Below are 14369 nucleotides of genomic sequence, written 5' to 3'. Positions count from 1 at the left end.
GAACCCACACTTACACCAATTTTTAATATCTGGGATAATACCAAGAGGGGGGGGGGGGGAATTAGTATTATGTACTTTTTAATAAAATATTTAATGCTATTTAAAGCATAATCACGAATAGCACCACAATACCATTAGTAAAAAAAATACATACACAGGATACACATATGTTCACATGGAAACCCATAAAGGGAGAGAGCCAAAAATCTTCTTTTTGTTCTTAATGCAAGCTTCAATATGATATTAAATCACATTTACTAACACCAACCAAAAAGAAGCACAAAATCCCTAATTTTCATGTACCCACTTAGAGGAGGCATCAACCCCCTAAATCTACATAAGCACCAACTTGCTAAAATCATTGATTTTAGTTGTTTATAGGAACCAACCTGTTGATCCTTATAGGCAAAAAATTGAAAGAGGCCCCAACCCCTAATCTACAATCATCCAATGAAATAACCTTTCGGATCCCACTTCCATGAATTTTCAATCTTAGATCTATATTTATTTTGCTGAAACATTGCTGGTACTATTTTTCAAATCACCGATTTGGCTCTCAATGCATTGCATTCATGTTTTTCATCTAATTCTCTGAATTCATTAAATTACTTCAAAAAATATGGGTTTATGATATGTTCGTTAATGATTTTATTTTCTGCAAGTTTACTACTAAGTATTTAGATCCATGATCCATTCTTCTACAAATAACTATTATTTCTTATATCCATTGATCAATTAAATTTCCTTGAAAATATTCTTTTCTAGTCATTATTTGTTGGAGTTTATCTTATGCAACATAAATCATATGCTTTAGGTCTACAAATTTTGATCTCATCACCATTTCGTAATTAAATTACTTCAAAAAATATGGGTTTATGATATGTTCGTTAATGCTTTTATTTTCTGCAAGTTGACTACTAAGTGTTTAGATCCATGATCCATTCATCTACAAATAACTATTATTTCTTATATCCATTAATAAATTAAATTTCCTTGAGAATATTCCTTTATAGCCATTATTTGTTTGATTTTATTTTATGCAACATAAATCATATGCTTTAGGTCTACAAATTTCGATCTCATCACCATTTCATAACTGCATGATAGCTTCATTTTATTCTATTTGAAATTAACTCTATCTTCTACACTTTTATTTGTTGTTCTTGATCTGTCTTCATACCTTATTTTCCATCTAATTACGTTATTTTCTCCTTATTGTCATCAAAATACATAGAAAATATTATTGAATGCAACAACCACCTTTTAAACTCAAAATTCCCTCAATGTTCACGATGACAACTTTTCGTTATATAACCAATATTGATTTCTTGTTAATTGCCATATTTGTTTCTCCCATCTTTGTTAATAATCATTTATTTTAAAGCCATTAAATCCTAAATGCTTGGAACTATTCCTTAAATTACTTTCCTTATATGAGGCTTAACTTAAGGACTTAACCTCTTTGAATTCCACATGGCGTAAGTATATTTCAACATGTTATTTTCTATCACTAACTTCCACGTGTAAAACCACATTATCTTTATGAAACTATCACATATCATGACTTGAAATTGCTAAGTAATTGTTTAAACCGAATTAATACTACATGATGCCATGTGATTTGTCCTTTCACCATTGGAATTCCATATCGAACAAATTTTACCCATTAAACATTGAGCATGGAAAATGCTTGATGTGGATCTAATCTATGTGATCAAATCATTTGCAGTCATTAGATCACATCATGTGAAATTTTACATGTTAACCTTTGTGATTATTGAAATTCAATATCAAATTTGGACCATTAAGCTGAATTATGTTTCACCATTAGATATTGTTGGGTTCTAGAGTACTCCTTAAATTTTATGCATCTTGGTGTTTGATATCAAATATGGACCATTAATGAAAACAATATTAGTCGTCAAATTCCAATGTGTGTTGCACTAAGAAATTACCTTCCTTTATGTCAAATTTCGATATTAAACCTAAGCCATCAATATAAACCCTTGTCTACCAAAATATCATGTCGTGCTAAGGGATGTACATTACTCCTTATGCATGTTGGTGTCCAACATTACTCATGAGTCATCAGATTGAAGTGATGTTCACTATTGGATGTCATCGTGTGACTATTTACACAATAACCTTTGCACATCTCATGCACTCAATGTACATCAGGACCATCGATCTTCGCTTTGGTTGTGTCTCTTTGGCCATTGATTTTCATTCTACATTAACTTGACTAATGGATTTTTTATCACAATATGGTTAGCTTGTTAGTCACTGAAACAAAATATCTACACTAATTTTATTTCTTTAGCGATCTAATGAGAAGTTAATAATCCACAGATATACTACACCATTCATTTCAATCAACTAATGTCTACTACATGTATAAGTAATCATAAATTTCAAATTTTTCTTTAATCTGTGGCAGCTAACTCAAATTCCATATATCATTGGAAAGATCTTGAATAATACTACCCAATTGAAGATGTAGCTTCCTCATTTTGGATGAGAAGCAAGAAAAGAAATTCTTGCAAATATATTACCTATGTCATTGACCACTACTATTTAGTAATTCACGTTAATACGTCAATGCTAACATGCTAGCCGAGCTTCTCATGAGCTTGACACAACTATTGTTCAAAAAATTATTCCAACAACATCCTCATGAACTTGATATGGCTTGTCATCAATGACTTAACTAACATCAAAGACAACCATTCTTCAACATGTTTTAGGAATGAATTATTGCCTCATTCTAATTTCATAATATCCCATTTAGATATCCAACTCATTAAACAAAATTGTTCCATGAAATTCATCGAATATTTCATCATTGAAAAAAGTAGGAAACTTATCCTTGATGTTTGTTTAGTTGATTTATGTATAATTTTTATACTTATGCCATGATCCATCATTTTTCTTAAATGTTCATTATTTATGAAGAGAAAGTAGTTTGTCAAATTTGAATGATGTTTCTATTCAACCACATGCGCAATCTCGCTCATAAATGCATATGGATTTTTGGAATGCCTAATATTGGGTGGTACAATTGTAAGTTGTAGATGAATATAGCATGGTAAATATATTGAGCAAGTGAAAGACCTTAGGAATATCTCCAAATAACTTGGAATTATTGTTAATAATTTTTTGAAGATATTCTAGTGCAAAGGATATATATGTTCAAACATCTATTGAGCACAACTCTATACTTATATCATGGTGACCCTTTCTAAGATGTTTTTTCATGATGTTAGAAATTATCACTTGAGAGAGTTTCCACTAGATACTATAACTTCAATATCCTTACCTCTTGAGTGAAACGTCATGAAAACCTCTTGAAAGTGAAGAATTCCTTTTATAATGAATGTAAGAATTCGACTCCTAATAGAAGATTAATACCACACATTTGAATAAGAATCATGCAACTATCAAATAAATACCCTGAAATATCTAGCTTAATATTTTGTCACTTTCTTGAACAATTTATGGTACTTTCATCTACAATTATTACTTCAAATTCCAATGCTAGGAATATAAATAAATTGAGAATTTTTACTAATTTTTAATTGATGAAGTTGAAAGCTCTACTTGAATTACTCAATACTATTACCATTTCCTTTTTTATATATCCTCCTATCTTGAGGCTTTGTTGAGTACTGATGATGGCCAATGAGTGATAAGATATTGTTATGGGGATCTCTTCTAGATTTATATCTTGTGAGGGTTCCAATTATTTATCATTTTCCTCTTCAAAACATAAGTATAATAATTTTTTCCCACCTTATTTACCCTGCTTACTATACTTTCCTTCACAATTGAAACATAGTCTATTTGTTATTCTTTCATCCATATATTTAGGTTCCAACCTTGATGGTTGAGTGAGGTTTGGACAATGAACATCATGATATATATATGTTTAATGCCCACAATTATAGCAACCATACTTTTACGTTCAAATTTTCATTCTAGGATGAAAGCATGCTTTAGGGATTTAGGTTCAATTATATGTTCTTCATGTTGGATGCTTTCCTTTAGAGTTCCCATGAAGAGATCTAATATTTTATCCACCAAAATTTCATTTACCATGAAACTTACCTTTTGGAATGATTGAATCTGCTATGGAATTAGACCTCTTTTCTATGGATTTATCATTTGCCTAAAGAATGCATTTCTTCCAATATCCCCATAATGTCATAGAAAATTTTAGGGGCAAAATTTCAATGTTTTGAAAATTCAATTGGCCAGTTGTTTATTACTACATATTTTATAAGGTTTAACCCATTTTTGTCATATATTTGATATGCATAGTATATTGGCTAACTATATATCAAATATATAAGAAAAATCAGGCAAAACCCTAAAAAATGTAAGTTATAATTAAAGGTATATTTTGCCTATGAATTCACCATATTATGCGTGACTGTTTTCCATGTTTTATGGAATGAAGCTCTAGTAATGAAAAATTACCTAAAACATTAAATATATTTATATTTTCTTTAATTTTTAATGTGATAATACATACATTAATCCACCCTCTTATACATTTCATGGAATTAATCTCTAATGATCACAAGTTCATTCAAAACTTCAAGCAAGGTTTTGTTTGACCCGATTAGGGACTCCTATATAATAGTCACCATTGAACCTTATAATGAGGTATTCTAATTACATAGATTCAAATAATGTCAGCTTGTAAATCAAACTAGGAATGCTCAATATTCCTAGTGCCCTACCCATGGAAGGATTTTCTAGTGTATATCTAGAAGATACTCAAAATGCATAGATTCAAGTAAATATGTTATATTTTTAATTAAGAAGGTTTTTGGAGATAATCATGTCAAAATTCATTTGTCGATGCATTTCGAACTAGCAATTATGGTTCATCTTGTCCTAATGATGAACCACACTTGTTGGTTCGAAACGCGTCGACAAATGAATTTTGATGTGATTATCGTCGAAAACCTTCTTAATTAAATTGATGTGGATCACAGAAGCCTAAATCAAAGGTTATATTTTACTCTTTATTTAAATTTTAAAATTAGAAATTATGTCAAAATTTTCCTTTATAAGTTGAAACTTTAAAATCTACACTAATTTCTTTAATTTCCTTTCTAAATTTAGATCTTGAAATATTTGATTATTGAATGTGTCTATTTTGCATAAATAAGTTTCATTTTGTTGTTCCTTTAATTTATTTAAATTCAAGCAACTTCTACCATTTTACTTATTTTTTCTTATTTTATTTTATTTTATTAAGTTTTAAAATTTATAATGATTTTCATCATTTTTCTTTTAAAATTTAAATACTAAATTTTTTAATTATTGTAATATCATAGTGTGATCTTCAACATTTCGACTATTAGAATTTTAGTCACTATTTGTTCATGTAAAGCATAAACATCTTGCGGAAAGCACCTCCTAATGGATAAGTGAGGACTAGAACAATAAATTAAAAACCACAATTTCTTTAAATTAGAATATTTGATTTTATCCTTAGCCAAAAAAAATAATACATATATATTCTATAATATAGTTACGATACCTACTTTTATATTCTTGTTTAATATAGTTAGGATATTGTTGACGGTGCTGGATCCATCAATATTCAGGGGATCTCCTTGATATGAGGTCCCAATTATACCTCACACCGTTTGGTGTAGGAGTCCCATCCGGTATGTTGGCCTGGTTGCAAAATGCTTAGAGATTTTCCTCGGCTCTAGCTTCCATCATGAGAGTGTTACAATGGTACCTTCGAAAACCATGGTGAGTGTGCCTGGTGAGTGTGCAACGTAGCTATGTCTAGGTTCTCTTACTACAAGATGGGAAGAAAAGTGAGCCTCTAAGTGAGGTAATAGTACCACCTAAGAAGAGACACACGTGAACCAATAAGATTTGTCCAACATCCAGTGGAATAGTCCACAATGGATGTGGTAGTCGTTAAAACCAAAGAATGTGGAAATATTTGTCTATCATCTAGTGGAATAGTCCACAGCGGATGTGACGGTTGTTATAACTAATGACTATGGAAAGTTTTGTCTAATATCCTATGGAATAGTCCACAAGGCCAAAACAAAAGTGACAAACATTATAGCACATTCGCAAAAAGGTAAGCACTAAAACAATTGAAATAGTTCAACTATCTCAGTACATGTGAAAACAAACATGAAATATAAATTCTCACATAGTAGTCTTACAAACATCCATAAGTCATGTATGGAAACGTGTTGGCCTACAAAGGATTCTGTATTAAGAAAAAGTTCCAAGACACATATTTACATCATACATCACTAGCCCTAGTAGTGGGACATTGGAGCCACTCCTTGCTCCTCAAAGTATTGACTGAAACTCTCTATGCTTTATGGGAGGAGCCAACATGAAAAGTCCTTTTCTCATACAGTGAGGGGATATATGTAACCAAGTGGTGATGCTTGACCCTTCTGACCCTTTGACTACCCTCATGATTTTTCAACTTCCTACGACTTTTCAACTATCATGACTCTTCATATTCATGTGTGTTGATTGGACTTCCACTTTACATTACATTTGATTTACAATAGACATGTCTCATAATAGGGATGTGGTCTTTGAAAACTGATGACATGACTTGACATGACATGGTTGACATGGAATAGCTTGGTGAGGTGGAAATGTCAGGCCACTATTGCTGTTCAGTGATAGATGTGTTCTTGGATGTGATTTCTCTTCTCCTCTGCATAGCATGATGATGCAAGGTCTTCAATGATCTTAGTTCTTGAGAGGTGGTTGTGTGCATGTGTTCTCTTTGCTTGTAATTGTTAAGATTATTTATCCTTCCAGTTGTAAGTGAGGCTTCTTGCATGTTTTCTCTTTCTTCTCCTTCTTCATCATCTCGCCATGATCTTATAGTGTACTTGTTCCTTTAATTCATTCATGATGGGATGACATCAAATCCTAAAACTCCCTAGTCTAAGATGATGCATTGTTATCCATGGACTAGTCTAAGGATATGTGATAGGCTGGGAATGAGGGGTGAGTAAATATGAATTGTGCAGTTCTAGGTGACTGGGAGGGAGGCTGTTCACTGAGACTATGTAGAGCGCAACTTGGGCTTAGCTCAGGAACTCCTAAGCACTATCCTCAATACCCGAGAAAAATTGTACAAAATCCACTAGGAGATAGGATTGTGCAGTTGAGACAGCCAGTGGTTGATGCAGGATGGCACCCTGGGAGGTAGGTCTAAATAGGTTTTAGAGGCAAGGAAGGTCTAGGCATTTGAGGGGCTTGGGAGGACAGGTTTGTGCAGTTCTTGAGATCAACAAGTCCCTACCGAGGGAGGACACTAGGGAGACACTTCTATGCAGTTACGTGATGCAAGGAAAGCTTGGTCCTCTATGCATTGTGGGGTTCCAGTGGGAAGGGAAGAATCTTGATGACTGGTCTTATCAAATGCATAGTTCAAGTCAGGCTAGGAGGAGTTACTGCGTAATTTTGGCGATGAAGGGAGCCTACTCAAGTTTGGATTTGCGCAGTCCAGCTGCCCTGGGAGACAATGACTGTGCAGTGTGTAGTTTTAGGCAGTATGGTTGCAACACTGAGAGCTGAGACTGCACAATGTGCAGTTCAGTCGGGGTAAGATGAAAGTTATTTTCTCAGTCAAAAGGAATTTCTAAGAAATGGCTAAGTGCAAGATGAAAGTGAACTTGTTAGGAAATTGAAATTGTGATCACACACTTATAATACCTCGACAACATGAAAACATCGACCACCGACACAACACGACAAATAATTACGCTCTATATGACTCTCTTAACATGAAAGAGGCAAGTGCAACACTTGAGATAGACTTTACGATCACTGTGATGACACTTGTGTGATAGCAGTGAGCACTTAAAATTTTTTGTATGAGTGTGACAGATGTTTAAATACCTAGGACAAGTTTAATACATAAAGACCAACCTTTGAAATCACCAGAAAGGACCACAAGCATGATAAAACAATCAAACATGCCAAAAGACGACAATTGATAAAACAAGCAAAGTAGGTGAAAAGTCTTTAAGAAATCTCATGAAATGAGCTCAAGTGTTTGCAACAATAAAGGGAAAGACCAATGAAGGCTCAAAAATTTAAGTGCAAGCCAAAATTTTGGAGGGTGTTGTAGCTACTACAACACTTGGCAACACACTGGTTGGATACTAGCTTCTCTGACTTGGTTCATTTTTAGTGTAGGGCGTTGATCCTTTAGGGAGTATTAATTCATCATACATATTACTTTGGCTTCCCCACTTATCCCGTGGGTAGACATGGTTCCCTTTGTATCTTCTAAGTTGAACACAACATAAGATTCAAACAAATCACAGTGTTTCGAATTGGGAAGGGTAGTTTAGCTGACGAGCTTAATATTTTCAGAGCACAATTTTTCATCTCTGGTGTTTCTCTACTTCCAGCAAGCCTGGACAATTCCCCAATAGAGTGACACACGAAAACAAGCATTGCTCCATTGTCAGGGAGCTTGGACAGTACCCTAGTGGGGATTCCTGGTTCACCTCTCTACACGGGAAGCCTTTCTCTTCTTTTTCCTTTATTTATTTATTTAAAGAGAACTTGGCATTGACTATTATTTACTTTCGGTGGAAGAGGGATCCCAAGTTACTGAGAGAAGGAGAGGTAGTTCCTTCAGAGAATCATATAAAGACCTCTAATTTAGTTTTTCTCATTTAGAGTTTTCCCTTCACCATTTATAGTAGTTGGATAAGCTTGAAAATGCCAAAAGCATAAAACTGAGTATAGGCATGAGGTTCCGAGATTGAACATAGATTTATGGTTGGGTCAAAACTCTCCTTATGGATGGATCATATTCTTCATCAGAACTTGATTAGCCAAAAGTTGCAACCAATACAAAGAAGGCAGACACAAGATGTGCCAAGGGCTGCAGTGTCACAAGACTCTTTGAACTTCAGCCACACACACATTTAGAAGCCATAAAGTAGTAAGGCACAACACTTATTTACATAAGAAAAACATAAAAAAAACCAAAGGAAACATAACAAGAAACAACAAAATATTATGTAAATAGTGCGGGGCATAGCCCCAAATCTTCATTGAAAGTAATATTTTAATTCTCGGTCGTTGACTAGTAGAGAGTCAATCTTCTTGTCAAGTGATTCAAGACGATACGTGTATTGGACAGGATTTTTGTGGACTCTGTATGGACCAATCCACAGGGATTGAAACTTAGTGTGCTTGCCTTTGTCTTCACGGGAATTGTCCCACTTCAAGAGTAAGTCACCCACACTAAAGCTATTCTTCCATGAAGAACTTATGTCAAACCATCTCTTGATATGGTTCTGATGGAGAGAAAAATTTTCTTTTTGTTTTAGCATTTCTTGCTATAGCTTGTGCAAAGTGTCCATCCTACGCTGAACTAAGAGACATGGCTTGGCCGATGATTCTCGGGACAATTGGGGAGGAGGAAAGTATATGTTTAGTGGGAGGATGGCTTCCTTATACACTGGGAAGTAAGGGGAGGTATTCAAGGAATGTTTAGGTGTGACTCAGTCAGCCCATAAAGAATTCACCAAAGTGAAGTACCAGCTTCAATGCTTAGAGAATATGGTCCTTTTGATGATTTGAATGAGGTTCTTATTTGTGGATTTGGCAAGACCATTCCCATATGGATAATAGTTAGTAGAATGTTTCAAGACAATACCATTTCCAATGAATATTCATAAAGATTTAAAAAAGAAAATTATGTTGAATTGTCAAAAACAAGAGATGTAGGAATGCGAAACCTCGAAATAATATTCTTTTGCAGAAATCTCGTCACTTCTTGACCATTCACTTGTTTTAGTGGGATTGCCTCTATCCACTGTGTGAAATAATATGTATTGGTCAATATATATTGGTGTTGCTTTGATGAATGAGGGAAAATTTCCCCAATGATATCTAAGCCCCACTGTTGGAATGATTCTTCCAATGCAACAGGCTGCAGTGGGGTTGCTGACTTCCAATTAATGTCAGGACTCGTTTGATAGACCAAACACTTATGGGTAGAGGCATGATCATCCTTGAATAATGTAGGTCAGTAAAAATTGACCTGCATGACCTTGTGTGTTGTGGTGTTACTCGTGAAGTTTCCTCCAACTAGTCCATCGTGAAGAACACATAAAACTTTTGTCTGAATCTTGTGCCTCCAAGAACTTTAATGAGATCCCATTATGGTGCTTTTTGTATAGTGCCCCATGCATTGGTATGATAATTCTTCGAGTTGGAGTTCCCTCTTCTAGCACATAGAAAGGTTAGTGGACACGATGACATGCTTGAGGTACTAGTGCACATCTACGTACCAAGAGTTTCCATCTGAAGTGGGAGAGGCTTGCTTGACATTTTACATCTCTATTTATTGCTCCCAGCCTGCGAGCTCTTCTTCTTCCTCTTGTGCATTAACCACTTTCCCTGCTAACTTACAAATACCAGGACACTTGATGGTGTGAACTAGTATGATGTCAAGATCATATCCTTGTAATTTGATCATCTAGTTCACCATTCTCTCACCCATCTCTTGCTGAACAACCAATGATATGAATACTAGGTGTGGAACAAAGATAATACAATGGTTTTTCAACAAGTAGGGTTTGAAGTGTTTCACCGTGTTGTATACTGCATAAGATTTTCTATCCATGGTGGGATAGTTTATCTCTAGTCCTTGCAGGCTTGCGCTCGTGAAGGAGATAGGTCTCTCATTTTTCAACTCGTCCTTATAAGTGAGCACAACAACGAGAGAAGTGCCAGAAGTGAAAGTGTAGAGAAAGAAGTCTTTGTTGAAGTTTATGTTATAAAATGTTGGCGCTTCTTCTATTGGTTGCTTTATACGGGCAAATGCGCCCTTTTCCCTTTTTCCACAACTATAGATTGTGCCCTTCTTGATCATCTCCTATATGGTTTTGACAATCTGAGCATAGTTGGATATGAACATTTTGAGGAAGTTGATCTTCTCGAAATACGATTGCATGGCTCTCTTGTTCAAAGGGTGGGGAATCTGTGTGATAGTTTGAACCTTATTTAGATCTACCTTGATATCAACTTTAGCAATAATATGTCCAAGAAGGTTACCCTCGGACGCTGCGAAGATCCTCTTCATGGGATTCAAGGATATCCCGCATTTCCAGCATCACTCAAAAATGTTTCTTGAGGTGACGCAAGTGGTTTGGTCGTTACCTTGAAAACATGGTTACATCATCGAGGTATACCACCACATTCTTTTTTATAAGACCATGGAAATCGATGTCCATTGCATGATGAAACATTTCACCTGCATTAATCAGCCCAAACTACGTTCGACAAAACGTGAACAAACCCGACTTGGTATAGAATGTAGTCTTCAGTATGTCAGACTCTACTACCTAAACCTGGTTGTAACCTTAGAAATCGTCTAACAAAGAAAACATCTCTTCCTGATATATTGTATGTAATACGTGCTCCATGAATGACACTGGGTAATTTTTTTTGTCCGAGGCAGGATTGAGGTTGCGGAAATCTACACATAGGTGGATCTCCTCGGACTTCTTTCTTATAAGGACTAGATTATATACCCAAGTTCAATGTCACACTTTATAAATGATGTAAGCATCTAGCAACTTTGTCATTTCTTGTTGTATGAGGGGCTCAATTGTTGCGTTAAATTTCCTCAGTTTCTTTTGAAAAGGCTTCACCCCTTCTTTGATTGGTATCACATGCTAGATTATTCACCTGTCATATTTCTTAAGATCATCGTAAATCTATGTCAAGACATCACGATACTGCTTGAATAGGCTGATAAAATATTTCCACTCCTGTGGTGTACAACAAGTACCAAGATTCACATACTTTGGATCTTTGTCTATTCCCATATTGATCTACTCAAGCGCTAATGTAGATCCATGGATCTTAGAATTCACAGGTTCTTGAAAATGGTCGTGTAGGTCATACAACTTTTCTAGTGATACCACACCCTTGGGGATGAGATTTCCTTTGCTTATACTAGCTGCATCATGTAGAGTCTATTCATGCTTGTCCTTATCTATTGTTGTGTCTTTGAATACGTCAATATTGGCCATAAAATGTATTATATGTTGATCATAATTAAAAGCATGTAAATTAGTGATGTTGTTTGGGACGAATGGTTTGTACAAAATTTCAATAGTAAAGTTATCCCTTAATGGTAACATCCTAGTAGCTGCGTTTGCCAAGGAATCCGTAACTGCATTACGTATTCTTGGCAGTAAAATAATATTGAAAGCTTGGAAATGAGAAATGAGTCAGCATACATCTTGTTGATAACTCTTAATATGAGGTGACACATAGTGTATAGTGTTACATATGTGACACGCCATGATTTCAGAGTCACCTACCACTTTCAGGACAACAACATTGAGGTCAATGGCTTTTTGTAAGCCCAAGACGAGTGCTTCATACTCTGCGGTGTTGTTCATGCACTCAAATTCCAAGTGACTAGAGATTAAATTTTTTCTCTACAGGGGTTCTATTAAAACACAACTAGCTCTAGAGCCCTCGTATGTTTTGTATCCATCAAAGTACATGGTCGACATATCATCTGTATAAGGACCACTTACCACACTTGTACTGTCACTACTACTACTAATACTACTACTTACTATACAAGTTTTAGTTTTTCCAGTTGAACATGGAAGGAGTTCCAACTGTGTTTCTGGTGGGACAGGGGATGGCTATGCAAAGTATCACCCTTACTGTGGCTCTAGAAAATAATTTCCAAAAACAAGTTCTACGAAAGCCAATGACTCATTATGTCCATTCAAGGGAGTCTCATTGTGCTTCATGTATATCTCTAATAGTACTTGGATCCAGTTATTCCTACCCTTATATGGAAGACATAAGTGTGAAGAATCAATGTAAAATATCCTTGCAACTTTCTTAACTAGACTCTGCTCAACAATACCGCGTATGATTCCAAGATGTATACAATTACAATATTCATGCACTGATGACCTCGTTCATCAGATGATAGCCAGATGATCACATCCCTGAGTTCACCAAATGTTGGAACATAAGTTCTGTTGGGTTAGATGTTATGCACATATGTCTTACTCCATTGAGCGTTGATTTTCTTGGCCATAGAGAGTGGCATGGCATTAACCGATGCACTAGAATCAACCAAGCGGTTGTGAACATTGAAGTTAAATATTTCAAATGATAACAAGAGTGATGGGAAGAGTTAGTTTTCCTCCTCAATGCAAAGTGCGTTAAGAACATATGTAGGAACACTAGGAGAATTATTAGATCCCTTGTTTGAAGAGGTGGCATCACCAGTAAAGGTTTTCCCAAGTGCTTGTAGAAGAATGTCCTGCTGGTTCGTGATTTTTATAAGTTCAAACAGAGAAATATTTGCTCGAGCCTTCTTCATGTCTTTTGCAATGTTGTGCTCTATTATGGCAAGACTCACCAAGGTGTTCGGGGGTGGACCTGAATTCATGGTTTCTGGTGGGACTGTTCTATCTTTACCGCTTGTGGAAAAAATTTTCGTTGAATTTGTCTTCCCAGAATTTCTCTGAGTGTATAGTGTTGAGTCGATCAGAGGACCCATTTTCCTTAACAGATTTCATCTGAATTTTTCTTTTGGTACATCAATCAAAATGGTGGCCCCTTCACTTCTCAATTTGTATCGGTTATTTTGCTTCTGGTCTATACCATCACTTAGAGGATATTTATCGGTGGTGGTCTTCTTGGTTGAAAGAGGATACCAATAAGATTTTACTACATTCCTAGTGCTTGGAGCTTCATTGGTTGTAGCATCTTCTTATTCTTCATCAGGCTCTGGTTGTTCATCAACAATGATCTTGTCACACAACTGTGTAACAAGACTACTCATTCCATGGTTCCATTTTGGGCAAGTTTTTCTAATGATGTTCATGGTGGAACATGTAGTATGAATTTGTGCGGATTTTCACAATGTTCAAAACAATGTTGGAGCTCTGCACAGATTTGGTCAACTGGATGCTCTTCCTGCTAGAAGCTACATTATTCCTCTGGGGGTACCTGGGGGGTTTGCTCCTCATGGTAGTCTCACTTGTCCTCTATTTAAGTTCAACCATTTCGGTGGTTAGGGACTTGACAAGATGAGTAAGGTTCTAAATATTTGTAGAGTCTCCAAAATCTATTCAAAATATCATCCACTTTCACCTTTATCACCACCATTTCACTCACATGTCACAACTCCATGACCATATAACCTTTCATTAGCCTCCATTTTCATAATTATATGGGTTACCTTTGTCTTTTCCAAAATTTAATGATTTCTAGTATTATAAGTGAATTAAATGGTTAAAACTTAGAAAAATGAAATATACTTGCTAATACATAAAAGTGGC

The sequence above is a fragment of the Pinus tabuliformis genome, chromosome J, assembly GCF_031772625.1.
Source record: "Pinus tabuliformis cultivar Carrire ecotype Pingquan chromosome J, CPIR1, whole genome shotgun sequence".
In the NCBI taxonomy this organism is placed as follows: domain Eukaryota; kingdom Viridiplantae; phylum Streptophyta; class Pinopsida; order Pinales; family Pinaceae; genus Pinus; species Pinus tabuliformis.
This window is presented reverse-complemented; position numbering follows the sequence as displayed.